At 36.0% G+C, this 13,937-nt stretch overlaps 1 pseudogene; it reads right to left on the bottom strand.

Moving 5' to 3' along the window:
• LOC140140163 (nuclear receptor subfamily 6 group A member 1-like) overlaps positions 1 to 13,937 on the bottom strand; it is a 66,614-nt pseudogene that overhangs the window by 18,314 nt on the left and 34,363 nt on the right.

Consider the following 13,937-nt stretch of genomic DNA (forward strand, 5'->3'; position numbering starts at 1 on the left):
TAAGAATATCTTAGACCTGAACTAAGCCATGTTTCAATCAGGGTTCAAAAAAATGTTAATTTCCCGGGAAAGCAAGCTAAATTTCCCACAATTTATGGCATGTTTTGATATACAAAATAGACACAATTTTCCTCCAAATACCTGAATTTCCCACCAAACACCAACATTTCCTGGAAATGAGCTTCCCAAATTCCCCACTTTTTTGAGCCATGGAATCCCGGGGTTTCAATCCCTGTATGCTAGCTGTGATCAGGAGTCTGATACAATATATTTGTCACAAAATATTTGCAGCTCGGCAAGATTTTTACGACATCCGCGATAAAACTTCTCATTGCTCAGTGAATACTCTCATTGTGTAATGAATGTTTGGTCAAAACTGTGAGATAGTTTGTTCAACTTTTGTTTGGCCAGTAGCCTCGACAGTTTCACTGGCCCAGCAGCGATTCTGTGCATACATTGTATAGAGGACCTAGGGTGATTCCATCAAGCCTCAAGGCATCACGGGGGGGTCAAATACTAGCAACATCTCAAGATATTTATAATCTCTAGATTTTGTTCGACATCTGAACATACCCCATGTTTGCTCTATATGCACTTGACCTTGTTGGAACTAGAGCAAAGCATGCTAGAGTACAGTCAGGTGCAACACAGTACATTATACTTAAAATAGTAGTCAGGCCAAAAAAAAAAAAAAAAAAGTTTTTGTTTGCCCAAAAACACCGACCCAAAAATTCAAAAAACATCATACACTTTTTTTTTTTTTTTTTTTTTTTTTTTTACAATGATATAAAAATAAAGAAAATGATGTTTTTTCCCCATAAAAATGCCAAATGACACTTGAAAGTTAATATTCCTGGCAATCACAGCATTCATTTAGCCCTCCCCAACCATGCCAACAATATTTTACCATCAATCAACATCAATATAGAGAACCAAGCACGGTGACAAGTACATGTACAGGTATGGTCTGGGATTTTGTACTCCAGCCCGATTTTGTTACCAAAGAGGTTAAACTTTATATGGTATTATGGTAGTACTAGGGGGAAGAGAAAAGCTACCAATATTTTGCAAAAAAATAGGCCTTCACAGCCAAACTCTAAGAACCACTGAACCAATAATTTAGGCATGTTTGAACTGACCTGCCTACACTTTTTATGATAAATTTTGATACTTTTGAGGATGTTTTTTTTTAGGATTAGGAGAAAAAATGTGCCATTTCACTAATTCTGTGCAGATCAGAGGTTGAAATTGAAAAGTGGGTTACAAAGACATAAGACATGATATATGCAGTGGTGTAGTCAAAAACAGGGGGTCAGAGGACAGCCCCCCCACTCATGAACTTCGCTAAATTTTCATAAACATTTCACTTTTCAGTATTTTTCCAAGCAGTACGCCCATTCTACCTATTCTACTATTGTCCCTACCAAGAATTCTAAGAAATTGACATTCAATTACATTATAAATTTCTAAAGAATTCTGAATCACATTTCCGTTATGTCGTACAGGTGCCACCTGACCACTAGATTTGGACCTAAAAATTAATTTAGAAATACAAAATATGATAACAAAAGCTACAGGACTACTACAATATTTCCTCATTCCAACACAACCGTTTAAAGAACCTGTGGTCATGCTATCAAATCACTCAAAAAACACCCCTAAAAAACACCAAAATTAGTCATTTACTTTTCTTTATCACTGCGTAATTTTGCTGATAATTCTTCAAGTTCACGACCGGGTCAATAAACGGCAAACGCAGCTGGCAACCTTTACCGATTAAATCACGCGTGTAAAATGTAATTTTTTTTTAAAAGCCAAAACTGTGTCATCTCGACCGCAATTGTTCAGACTTCACCGATTTGCATTCTGCACGGCTATAAATAGCATAGAAAAATAAACGTGGCATTGACAATTTGTCTGCAAGTTACACACCAAATTCAACAACCACTGAACCAATACTAGGCACGTTTGTACTCATTTTAATGCATTTTGCATGCAAGAATAAAAATTGTGAACTTTTTTGAAAATATATAACAATTATTGTGTTTTTACCACATCTGAATAGGGGTTACAAAACAATGCCGTACCGGCCTTTTTTGACTTGGAGCGTGCCACAATACCAGCACCAGTGCAGAACTTGTTACTAGGGAACCAAAATTTGTTGGTAGGTAAACAAAATACTGTACACAATAAATAAAGAAAATTAACGACAAAGGTACAACAAAACTACACACAGAAGTAATAGATGTCAAATATCTCATAAATGGTATAAATGCTGACCATAAAAAAACTGACTTTAATTACTTGTTTTGTTTAGTTTGTATTGTGTAAGAATTGTTGTACACCAAGGTCATGTCAAAATTAGGAAAGTTTTCAATTTTTTCTCAGGTGTCAGCTGATGGTAATTGTTGGTTTTGATAGATAAAATACATGATGTAACAGGTAAAAACAAACATCTCACCTTATATGAAAGTCCTGTGTTACGCCCTCCTGGCATTCGATCTTCTCGTACAGCTGAAAAATACAACAAAATAAATAAAAATTAACCAATTTGGTATATTTAGACATTGACACCGATATATATTTTTTTGCCTATTACACTAACTTGTGTACATGATGAGAACGTCAGTGCAAAATTATGAAACAGGATCTTCAATTCTTCATCCATGGTTTTGTCTTTTTTAAAGACAGTTCTTGTTTTATCTGATGGAGTAGTTTTGTTGCTCTTACTGTGTTTTTCATGATATACTCTCAATAATATTCAGGTATTGAACATGAACAGGACAAAAAATGTATGTTACATCTGAGGTTGGCTAATGGCTTTTCCGGTTAAAATTCATACATCCCCTATGGAAGACATGAACTTAATCTCCAACATAGGGAGTGTAGTTTTCAAATGGAATCACACATTCACACAACTCCATTTGAAAATCACACTCCCTGTGTGGAAAAATTTAAGTCATGTCTTCCATACTGAAATATGGATTTTAAATGGAATAACCTTATATGCTAATTTAATTGCCTCACACTATGAACTACAATGGCCTCATCTCAATGGCATAGTTTAATAACCTCAATCAAACAATCATAGCGCAAAATTTGACCTCAAGTTGCAGATTAATGAGTTTTTGTACCCAAATTTTCACAGGTCATGCAATGAATGTACAAATGTATTGGGGTTAAATAACTGTGCCATGATAGATGAGCATGTTGTGGATCCTAGTGTCACCTGAGAAGTAGAGTATGTATATACATACTCTTATTAAATTTAATGTAAGATTTTATATCTCTTAACTTCATTTCGCATTTGCCACTTGTATGGTACTATTAACCGGTGCGCTTATTCCAAAAATGTCAAAATTTGAATTTCAATGAATTTTTAGAGTGTTCTGGTCATCAATTCATTGATTGGACCTTTAAAAGAGTCCTTATTGGACAATTATAAAAATGGAACCCTCTTCCCATCTCCACATTTCACTATTAAGGTGTGAAGCTTGCTCCAGATGCAAGCGTAAGTGAGTCATTACAAGGTATGATAAGTGAATCGTGCATAAGGTGTAATATTCAGTACGCTTGTCCGAATTTAACGAGCGTTTCCAACGCACAAGTTGACACCGTTAATGGGCCACTGCTACGCTACGCGACAGCGTGTTACTACCTTGATGTGGTCATGGGTTGTATTCAACACGGTAGATGGCCATTATGGTGTATTACATCCATGGTCATGGTCGGGATGATACCTAACTATGCGGTCACGGTCACTGAACTGGCCAGATGCAATTATGCTGTCCTATGTGAGATGCGTTCATCCCCTGGTCACTGGTGGTCATCAGGGAGCGATGATTTGATGCATTCAGATGCAAAATTCATCAAATTTGAAGTTAATTTTCTAGAATTATTTAATCTAATCTAAAACACCATCTCAAATATCTTTGTACCAATACTAGGCATTTTTGAACTCATTTATATGCATTTTCAGGCGTATTTCAAATATGATTGTATGAAAATATAAAATTTCATGGTTTTGACCATCATCCTCGCTCAAATATTGAAGAACAGGTTAAAACTTGATGTGGATTGCAGCAAGGAATTATACAGCCATTAAGAGAGACTTTCTTTTAACTCTCTCCACACGGATGTTGACTGCAGACGACAAGTTTCAATTTTTGTTAATTCAAAAATTTCAGTATTGTAAATTTTCATGTCTATATTTGGAATCAGCATGAAAAATGCATTAAAATGAGTACAAACAAGCCTAGTATTGGTTCAGTGGTTCTTACGATAGCTCTTGATATTTTGAAGAAAATATCTCAAAACTTGGGACTGTTGAAGCCTGTGGCTAGCAAGCAGAGCATTAAAGCTTGTGGCAGGAGAAATACTTGAGGAAACAACAGTGAATTATTTCATCATGATTTCAACTTCAATTTCAAGTAATTGGCCGGATCGCTTATACCGGATTTTTGAGGTGGATTGAATGAATGTCCAAGGAAATTTGTACAATTATTGACCATAAGAAACAATATCGTTTTGCGCTTTATGTCCTTTATTTATTTTGTACAATTATTGTAGAGTTATTGTGTATAATGATGAAAATTGTGCATTGTTTTTGCATATATATTTCCTGTCAAACAAGCAATGTTTACAAAAACAAATTAATAATTTAAAGACCACAAAGAAATCAGCTTTACATAGATATGATTTACAAAGTCATAATTTGCTTTCCCGTTGCCATAGCAACCAGTAACAACACCCCCTATCAAGAGCCTGTATCTTGATTACTTAAAGTGTCTTTTCTTTAGATGAATTGTGGTCAATTCTCTGGAAACGTACTCATTAAAATGGCCGCTATGGTCATTGCCCGCTGTAGGTATGAAAAGAACAAAGATAATCTGTTAGGATTTCAAATTATTGCTTTCTCTCAAACTACAGCTTCAACTACTATATCACTAGGATCCACAACATGCTCATCTATCAGGGGCAGTTCTTTAACCCCAATACATTTGTACATTCATTGCAAGACTTTGAAATTTTGAGTACAAAATCTCATACTCTGCAACTTGAGGTCAAATTTTGCACTATGATTGTTAAATTGAGGTTATTGAATTATGCCACTGGGATGAGGCCATTGTAGTAGTCCAAGTACACAAGTAGAGTAGATGGAAAGCTCCTCCATCATGGGGCCAGTGAGTTTTGGGATGAATATCATCATATTTTAGAGAAAATCTTCTGAAATTTGTACATTTCCATATAAACAGTCATGATGTGAAATAATACAATAAACTTATGTTGCAAAATGCTGAAGTCTCTAAGTTGCACCTTCCAAGACCTTCCCATCCCATAACCATGCTTAGATAAGGGGTTGGAAATTCAGTGCTGTGTTAGCCTCAACCTACCCTCCCCCTGTTAATCTGTTGAACTTACTGATGTAATGCTTGATTAATGGGATGTGTTGGATACCAAAAACAAAAACTCATATGCACAACTTCTTGAGGTCAACATTTGAGTTTACCTGTATGGGGGTCACCGAGAGCATGTTGAGCTTTGCCACCAGGAATGAGATTGATATGGCTCATATCCCCTGCTTTTAGTGATTATTCTAGCTTCCCATCAATGTTGCTCATAATACACCATGAAAAGCTGATGAGTTAACTTTCCTTGTATTCTGATCATGCATTACATGATGATTAAAATGTGACACAAAAGTCAAGGAAAGTGAAACATTATAGTGAAGGTGACATAAGGCTAAGTATGGCATCAGAAGGAAGCCAAGTAATTCATGATGGACAGTGCATGTTAGAAACCAAGGCTGTGTGGTACATGGTGGAAGCAGCACAGATTTTTGGCTGTATACACTAAGATCCACAACATGCTCATCTATCAGGGCACAGTTCTTTAACCCCAATACATTTGCACATTCATTGAATGACCTTTGAAAAGTTGGGTACACAAACTCATACTCCGCAACTTGAGGTCAAATTTTGCTCTATGATTGTTTAATTGAGGTTATTGAACTATGGCATTGTGATGAGGCTATTGTGGTCCATAGTGATAAATTCCAATTCAGAGCCCACATTGCAGCCACAACATCACAGCTAGATGAGCTAGATTTTTACAAGCTTGTGGATGAAATTACCCGATGCATAACATTTTTGCAATTTACGCCCTACATAGTACAATATGAACAAATAGGGGTAAAATCTATATGTGATGCGATCAAGCAAAATCAGTCGGAACTCGGAAATATTGATTTTGAGATATAGCCAAACAAAGGATCTATTTCTTTTTGTTTCCTCTTGTTTTTGAAACTCTCTCATTGCTCATACCTTTGGAACTGGTTGTTCTATTTCAATGGGGTTTTCTGCAAAATCCAGCTTTGTAAATGCTTTTTACTTTTCTATAAGAAACTGAAAATTAAATATTTCCGAGTTCCGACTGATTTTGCTTGATCGCATCACATATATGTAGAAAACCTTATGTCCTCATTCTAATCATAGACTATGTTCTTATCCTCATTTAAACCTAAGTTTAACCCAAACACAATCCTCAACCCCATTCCTAATCAAAGCCATACACTAAGATCCACAACATGCTCATCTATCAGGGCACAGTTCTTTAACCCCAATACATTTGCACATTCATTGAATGACCTTTGAAAAGTTGGGTACACAAACTCATACTCCGCAACTTGAGGTCAAATTTTGCTCTATGATTGTTTAATTGAGGTTATTGAACTATGGCATTGTGATGAAGCTATTGTGGTCCATAGTGATATCTCTAGATTCTCTGCAGCAGATAATATCCATAAATCCTCAAATAAGATCAAATCTGATATAAGTGATTTGACATGAGGCAACAATCGTGCTAATTACGTGGCAGCTTTATACTAAATCCCAATTAGTAGGGTCAGTGCCCGGCAAGCTTATCAAGGCATGAGAAAAGGCTACAATTCCTTCTTGTACCCTGCCATACACAATCGCTCAGTCCACTCATTAATGACCGGACTCGAGAACTCGAACTCGTAAAGAAATAATGCGCACAAAGACAGTAAATGGCCGGCCACTTCAGTGTAACAAACTTAATCAATGGACACACTGCTATCTCTTTTAAATTACGTATGCAAATGAGGTTCATATGGGTGGCAATGACCTGTGCCACCTTTGATGGGAGGCAAGGAAATTAGAGCAAATGGGGAGATAAATGAAATGAATTTTGAAATAATGTTAGAAATGGGAGTCTACACAGGTTGAACAAAATTGTTCCCATAGAAGTCCCAGGGACTGTCTTTTGGAATTAGCAGGAGAGCATTAAATAGCTCTTCTGGAGCCTTCAAGGAGAGCTGTTTGAGTATTTACAATAGAATTTAAGGAGAGACTGGTCAACTAAGGAGAGCTAAAATTCACTCTCCTAAATCAGATTTAAGGAGAGCAGTAGCGAGCGATTGCTCTTGCTCTCCTCAAAAGGGAGTCCCTGGAAGTCTGTAGTTTTTATAATATTAAAAGTAATTTTTGGATTGCCCTAAATCAAATCTGATTTTCCTGTTTGTTTTGAGCCAAACCTAATCCTAATCCAAAGCTTTTCAAAAACACCCTTTCAAAAATTAAAATACATTTTTAGCCAAACTTATTGCATCTCATTCCAGCTTTGACTCCTGATTCTTTGCATTTACAGATTCAGCAAATAATTGTTTATAATGCAATGACACAGCACTAGTTTTCCAAATTTGGCTTGAAAGTGAGCAATATCATTTGTTTACCAGGAAAAAAAATGCAAGTACATTTTGTTGACACTGTAAGTTCATTGCCAGCTTTAAGAGGGTGAACTTGAAATGTGTATAATGCATCATGTTATACAAGACAGCATTGTGGTTTAACCCCATGAGAACTACCTGCCGATTGGCCAAAATGAAGTTTTCATTATCAATTGGCCCAATCAGCAACATTGTAAGAATAATTTCACTACGCAAAAAAATTGGGGTCATTATTTGCAAAGCTCCATTCTGATTGGTGATTACAGTGAAGATATCATGTAATTAACCAATCAGAGGCAATGTTAGATCGGCAGGTAGTGCTCAGAGGGTTAATTATAAAAAGGTGGGCTTGCAGATTTTGTTCATGATATTCTGTTTTTCTAGCATGCACTGAGGCCTACCATTAAAACAATGTTTCTAGAAAAAGAACAGTACCCTTTTAGCCTTCATCAATAATAAACCAACTCAGCCAGAATGTGCTCCAGTCCTCTGTTGTTTTGACAAAAAGGAACAATATAAACCAAATTCTTGATACTGGGTGGAGTGACCAATTCCAGATTCCAAGCAGAACAAAATTTGAGTGACCAAAAATTAGTCATTTATGCTTTGGCATGGAAGTGACAACCATTGCACACAGTCAATGTCATTTCTGACTAAATGTCCTTAACTTTAGCCTCCAATTTGAAATAAGCTTTAAAACTGTAATTACTTAATGATGGCCCTTACCTTCACCCTGACAGATTGGTCAGTCATGGCTGACCATGTAGTGACCATTATCATTAAGTGACCATGTGTGGGATGTAATGTATTGACCATGGGTACTGGGTGGTATCCATGTACATGGTTACAAGCTTTATCTTGTTCTGGAGAAGTTTCAATGATAAACTTGACCATGTATAAATCAGTTATAAATATGAACATTTGTAAGTGACTGTTTTGAGATATAAATTTTGCTTCCCAGTAATTTCACGCTCAAGGAGTGATAAAAAACATCACACCTTTGCAGGTGCATAGCCAAACCTCACCCAGGCATTAAAGATTCACATTCTGGTCAACAACAAAAAATCACTCAAAAAGACCAATTTACCATGCATTTTCATATATCATTCCAATTTTGCCTAAATATTTCAACCCCTGTTCTTTCAATCTATAATTGTTATACCTTTGTCATTTTCCAGCCGGTGAGACCAAATTTCACAGCTTTTCACTGTCAAGCTAGGGTCTGAACCTACAGCTTTCTAGGCTAGTGCTCCATAAAGTATACAAGTACACACACAGAAAAGTTAGAAACAACATTATCTGCACACTCATTGTCCATCAAGACATTTAAAGCTCACAGTGCCCTTCAGAGCATATTACCTAGTTTCCTTCCACAAATGAGCCACATCCAAATTAACCGCACATCATTCCCTTGTAGAAACATGCCTTTGGAACATTTCATCTCTTCGTATGTACGTACAGGGTGGGTAATAAATCTGATAAATGCATGTGGTACACACTTTATAAATCTCAAATGAAAGCTACAGCTATTTCAAATAGTTTTATTCCATAAAAAAATGCGTAATATGGTTAATATTAACGCGCCACAATTTATGAAACATTATAATTACAATGAATATTTGTCATTTTCTAGACACTCTTTGATCTGGACTAATTTCGACATCCCCAGACACCACAATTTATTTTTGTGGTAACATTGTTATGAACATTACTTTTGTACCTGAAGGCTATACAATGCTATGTTCAGGCTGGACCAAAAATAATACCTTAACACAGCACAACATACGAAAAATTTTTTCTTCGTCATACGGTGTCTTAGTCCAACTTATCAAGACACAAAATTCTTTAATCATCACAAAATTCTGGCAAATTTTGATTTGAATAATCTGGCTCTTATAGATGTCGCTGAACTATGTCCCAGTGTTGAGGTTATTTTAAGCGTTTACTAAAACCTGCAGTGAACAGCTGGAATAAATATTTACATTTATTTTTTTAATTTTCTCTATAGATGTGATTTTAATTTCATTACAAATGAAATTGCACAATAAATTGACCCCTCCCTCTATCATGTCTATGGTCAACTCACTATGGACCACAATAGCCTCATCCCAGTGGCATAGTTCAATAACCTCACTTAAACAATCAGAGTGCAAAATTTGACCTCATGTTGCAGAGAATGCGTTTTGTACTCAAATATTCAAAGGTCATTCAATGAATGTGCAAATGTATTGGGGTTAAAGAACTGAGCCCTGATAGATGAGCATGTTGTGGATCCTAGTGACTGAAACAATTTGGGCTATTCCAGCTGGAATCCATCCACCCCTATGAAAAAACATGATCTTATCTTCTAAATAGGGGGTATAGATTTCAAATGGAGTCGCCCATTCAGGTAACCCTCCATTTGAAATTTACACTCCCTAGATGTGGAAGATTAAGGGCATGTCTGGGGGTGTATGGATTTCAACTGGAATAGCCCACAGGAAATGTTATCTCTACGGTTTGGTGAAATTATTGTTTGAATGAAAATTACATCAATAAAGTAAATAAATAATAAGCGCAAACTTGAACCAGCCTTTAAAGGGCAATGTCCTCGGGAATTAAAAGGTGAAAATAAAATGTCCATACATGTAGAACCATCACTTAAAGATGCTCAATTGCCGGACATTTTTCATAAAATTATTTTTCAAATTCATCAAAGATGTGAAATTTATCCCAAATAAGATTTCAAATGAGTACAAACATGCCTAGTATTTGATTTATCTATTCACACATCCAACGGCAGAGTTCAATACCCTCATTGAACAACACTAGCTCGAAATTTGACCTCAAGTTGTGGAGTATGAGGTTTTTGTACCCAATTCATCCAAAGGTCATTCAATGAATGTAGAAACATATTGGGGTTAAAGAACTGTGTACTGACAGATGAGCATATTACCCCCAGATCCTAGTATCATAAAGCACTAGTAGTGTGTACTGTTTCTTACTGCATGTGCCAGAGTGTGTAGAGAAATGCTCAGTGCTGCAACAATTTAATGCATACCGGTACCCTGTAACCCGATGGGCCATTAGGTAAACTTGCTATCAGCAGTAGATAGCAAAAAATGCAATATTACATGTATGTGGCTGATGAAATTCAGTTGTATCTCAATTCAACACTGCACTAAGATTGGGGATGTTTATACTGCTTTCATCAGTAGATAATGGATGAATTCACTGTAACTTGAAGTACTGACCACTGCTGACTTTGAATATAAAACACTGATCATTTAGAAGCCTACTTTTCAAACATGGTTTTAATATACAGCATTGGCCAACAACAGCAAACATTACAGTCAAATTGTATGCTAGAAACTTTCACTACATGGAAGAGATTTGCATCATTTCATATCTGATTATACTTGAAACATGTAATTAAAACAATTGTCTAAATGAGTGAAATTTAACACAGCAAAAAAGGAAGCTTTTTTCCTATTCACAACATTTTCATTTTCCCCGGAAGATATCGCATTACATAATTGATGTTTACCAAGGTCAGTGACTTACCATAGTGCTTCTGTCCATACTAAACCACGCTTAACATCAAATGCATCATCAAATTTTACGATTCTCTTCACATCGTTTGTTCTGGTCTATTTAAAGAACGAATCTATCAATACTACTGTTTTGTAACGACAATATATTGAGAATAGTTTTTACGTATATATATGGTTATAAAATATCCAATTATCTGATTTATACAAAATCATTGCCATAAGACTTGTTGTCTCAATGACAATGCAATGCCTGTTAGCAACAAAGAAAGGGATTGAAAGTCAAATCCCCCTGTCTAATCCGACCCATACCCACCCCCACCCTGGGGCTACACTTATCCTTGACCTCCCCCTCCCCAGGCCTTACCAATCTACTAGGGTCTGTGCTTTAAATGAGTACATAGTGCACATTAATCCTCTTGCTACACAAGATTTTAAAATTAAAAATTTAAGAATAAGAAGTACTTAAAAGTACTTCTTTATATTCTTAAAATTTTAATTCCAATACAATAATATCCCCCACCTGCCCACTTCAGAGGATGGTCGAGTGCAGATCCGTCAGAACACGCTTTTCAATACGTAATAAATGCTAACCTCATCGTGATATCATCCAAGCAGCAAAGTTCATTTCCCATTGAAAAAGCGTTATCTGACGGATCTGTAGTTGACCATTCTGGTATAAATTAGCCATATAAAAACCCTCCCTCTTACCCTCCTTAAACTCAATCATCAGCTCTGCCCCTTCCTGTGTCTACTATTAAATACTACAGACCCATTCTAGTCCATGGCTTTTGTATCAAATATATCAATCTTGCCCTCCTTAAACTGACATCCCCCAGGCCTGCCCCTTCTCATGTGATGTCCGCTATTAAATACTACATACCCATTCTTGTCCAATGCATGACTTATTGTTCTATCGTAAAGAGGTTTGAATGACAAATGTGAGAGGTATTAATGCTCTGCATGCTGGCCATGTAAGCTTCAACAAGAAAGTCCCAAATTTTGAGATATTTTCTCAAAATATCCAGAGCTATCTCAAGAACCTCTGAACAGATACTAGGCTTGTTTGTACTCATTTTAATGCATTTTTCACACAGATTCCAAATATGGTCATGTTCAATTCTGAAACTTGTCATCTGCAGTTAACACCCACGTAGAGAGGGTTAAGAAACGGCAATTTCTAATTGAATGTTAAAACGCAAAACCTGTTCATGAACAAGACCAGTTTTTCCTTATATCAGGAAGCATTGTTCTCCCTGATCTTACAATTATTTCAACTTGCTCACAATGAAGGGTCATTACGCCAGATGCCACTGGGGTATAGCGTCTAGGATCATGAAATCGCCAGTCCGCAACCGACTTCATGTAAACCGCAAAAGCCGCGACTAGTGTATTCTATTGTTGGCAACATCGAATTGACATAATGTAGAGTGGGATATATATTAGCGATAATATTTTTATGATTTCTGCACAGTTTGAAGTTCATTTTATTCAATCACAGCTTCAACCAGCTATCATAAAAGCCTATGGATCAAAAAAATACAAATTTTGTAGACTTTAAAATTCAGACTTCCTGAATGTAACGGTTTAAAGTGTGAACATATAACCCAGCGCGAAAATGTTATTATACCGCTATACATAACCCTGTAAGTGTAATGTTCTTATTGACATCCCCCTCCTCGTGTTATTAACCCTTACTGTGCAGACAAAAGAGATGATTTCCTCACTATAAACATAATAATTCAAAACTAGAAAATTACATACATATTTTTTCTTGGAAATGAAGGAATCTAGATGAATATGCTAATTTACGTACAAAGATGATTCATTTTAATTTAATGATAGCTTTTGGAGTTCAAGATTTTTGTCAATTGTCCAGCAGACTAGGAAAAACATGGCACATTTATGTTTTCTTGCAGCAATCAGCTACCAGCCTCCAGCCTCAGACAACCTTGTGCGGTCTGAAAGCTTGTTGTGTTAATCCATTTTATGCGAAAACCTCAAAATTTTATGAAAAATTTTAAAAAAATTAAGCATTTTACATTTTAGTCCCCATATTTGAAATCTACGCAAAATATGCATTCAAATGAGTACAACGTACCTCGCACTGGTTCAGCGGTTCTTGAAATAAATCAGATTTTAAGGACATTTTGACGTCAGCCTACATTCCAGCAATGATACCAAATACTATCTCCATGATTCACACATACTAAGAATATAATCCCCTGATTCAGAAGATCACCTAGATCGCAAGGGCATATACCTGGAAAATTGACTACTTATCAATGCCCCTGGTTTTTTTTTCAACACAATGTACTCATGTCTTTGAACCAAACTACATATCTGCTAGACAACGGAATTTTTTGCAGGCTGTAATTTTCATGTAGAAATTTTAGTCGGAATAATGATAGATTTTAGATGTTTCTCGCCTAGCTTAATGACAAGTTGCACAAAGTCTGGACCCATTAGGACTTGAGTGTGTTCTGTAGGCTTTTATCATTTTATTGATTCTGTTAAGGTAATTTTCAAGCAACAAATTGGTTGTGATCCAAAGAACTTGCTTATTTTACCCTCTACACATGGATGTTGACTGCAGATGACATTAGTTCTAAATTTTCCTTAAAAATTCAGAATTGTACATTTACACGACCATATTTGGA

Source organism: Amphiura filiformis, chromosome 18 (genome assembly GCF_039555335.1).
Source record: "Amphiura filiformis chromosome 18, Afil_fr2py, whole genome shotgun sequence".
Classification (NCBI taxonomy): domain Eukaryota; kingdom Metazoa; phylum Echinodermata; class Ophiuroidea; order Amphilepidida; family Amphiuridae; genus Amphiura; species Amphiura filiformis.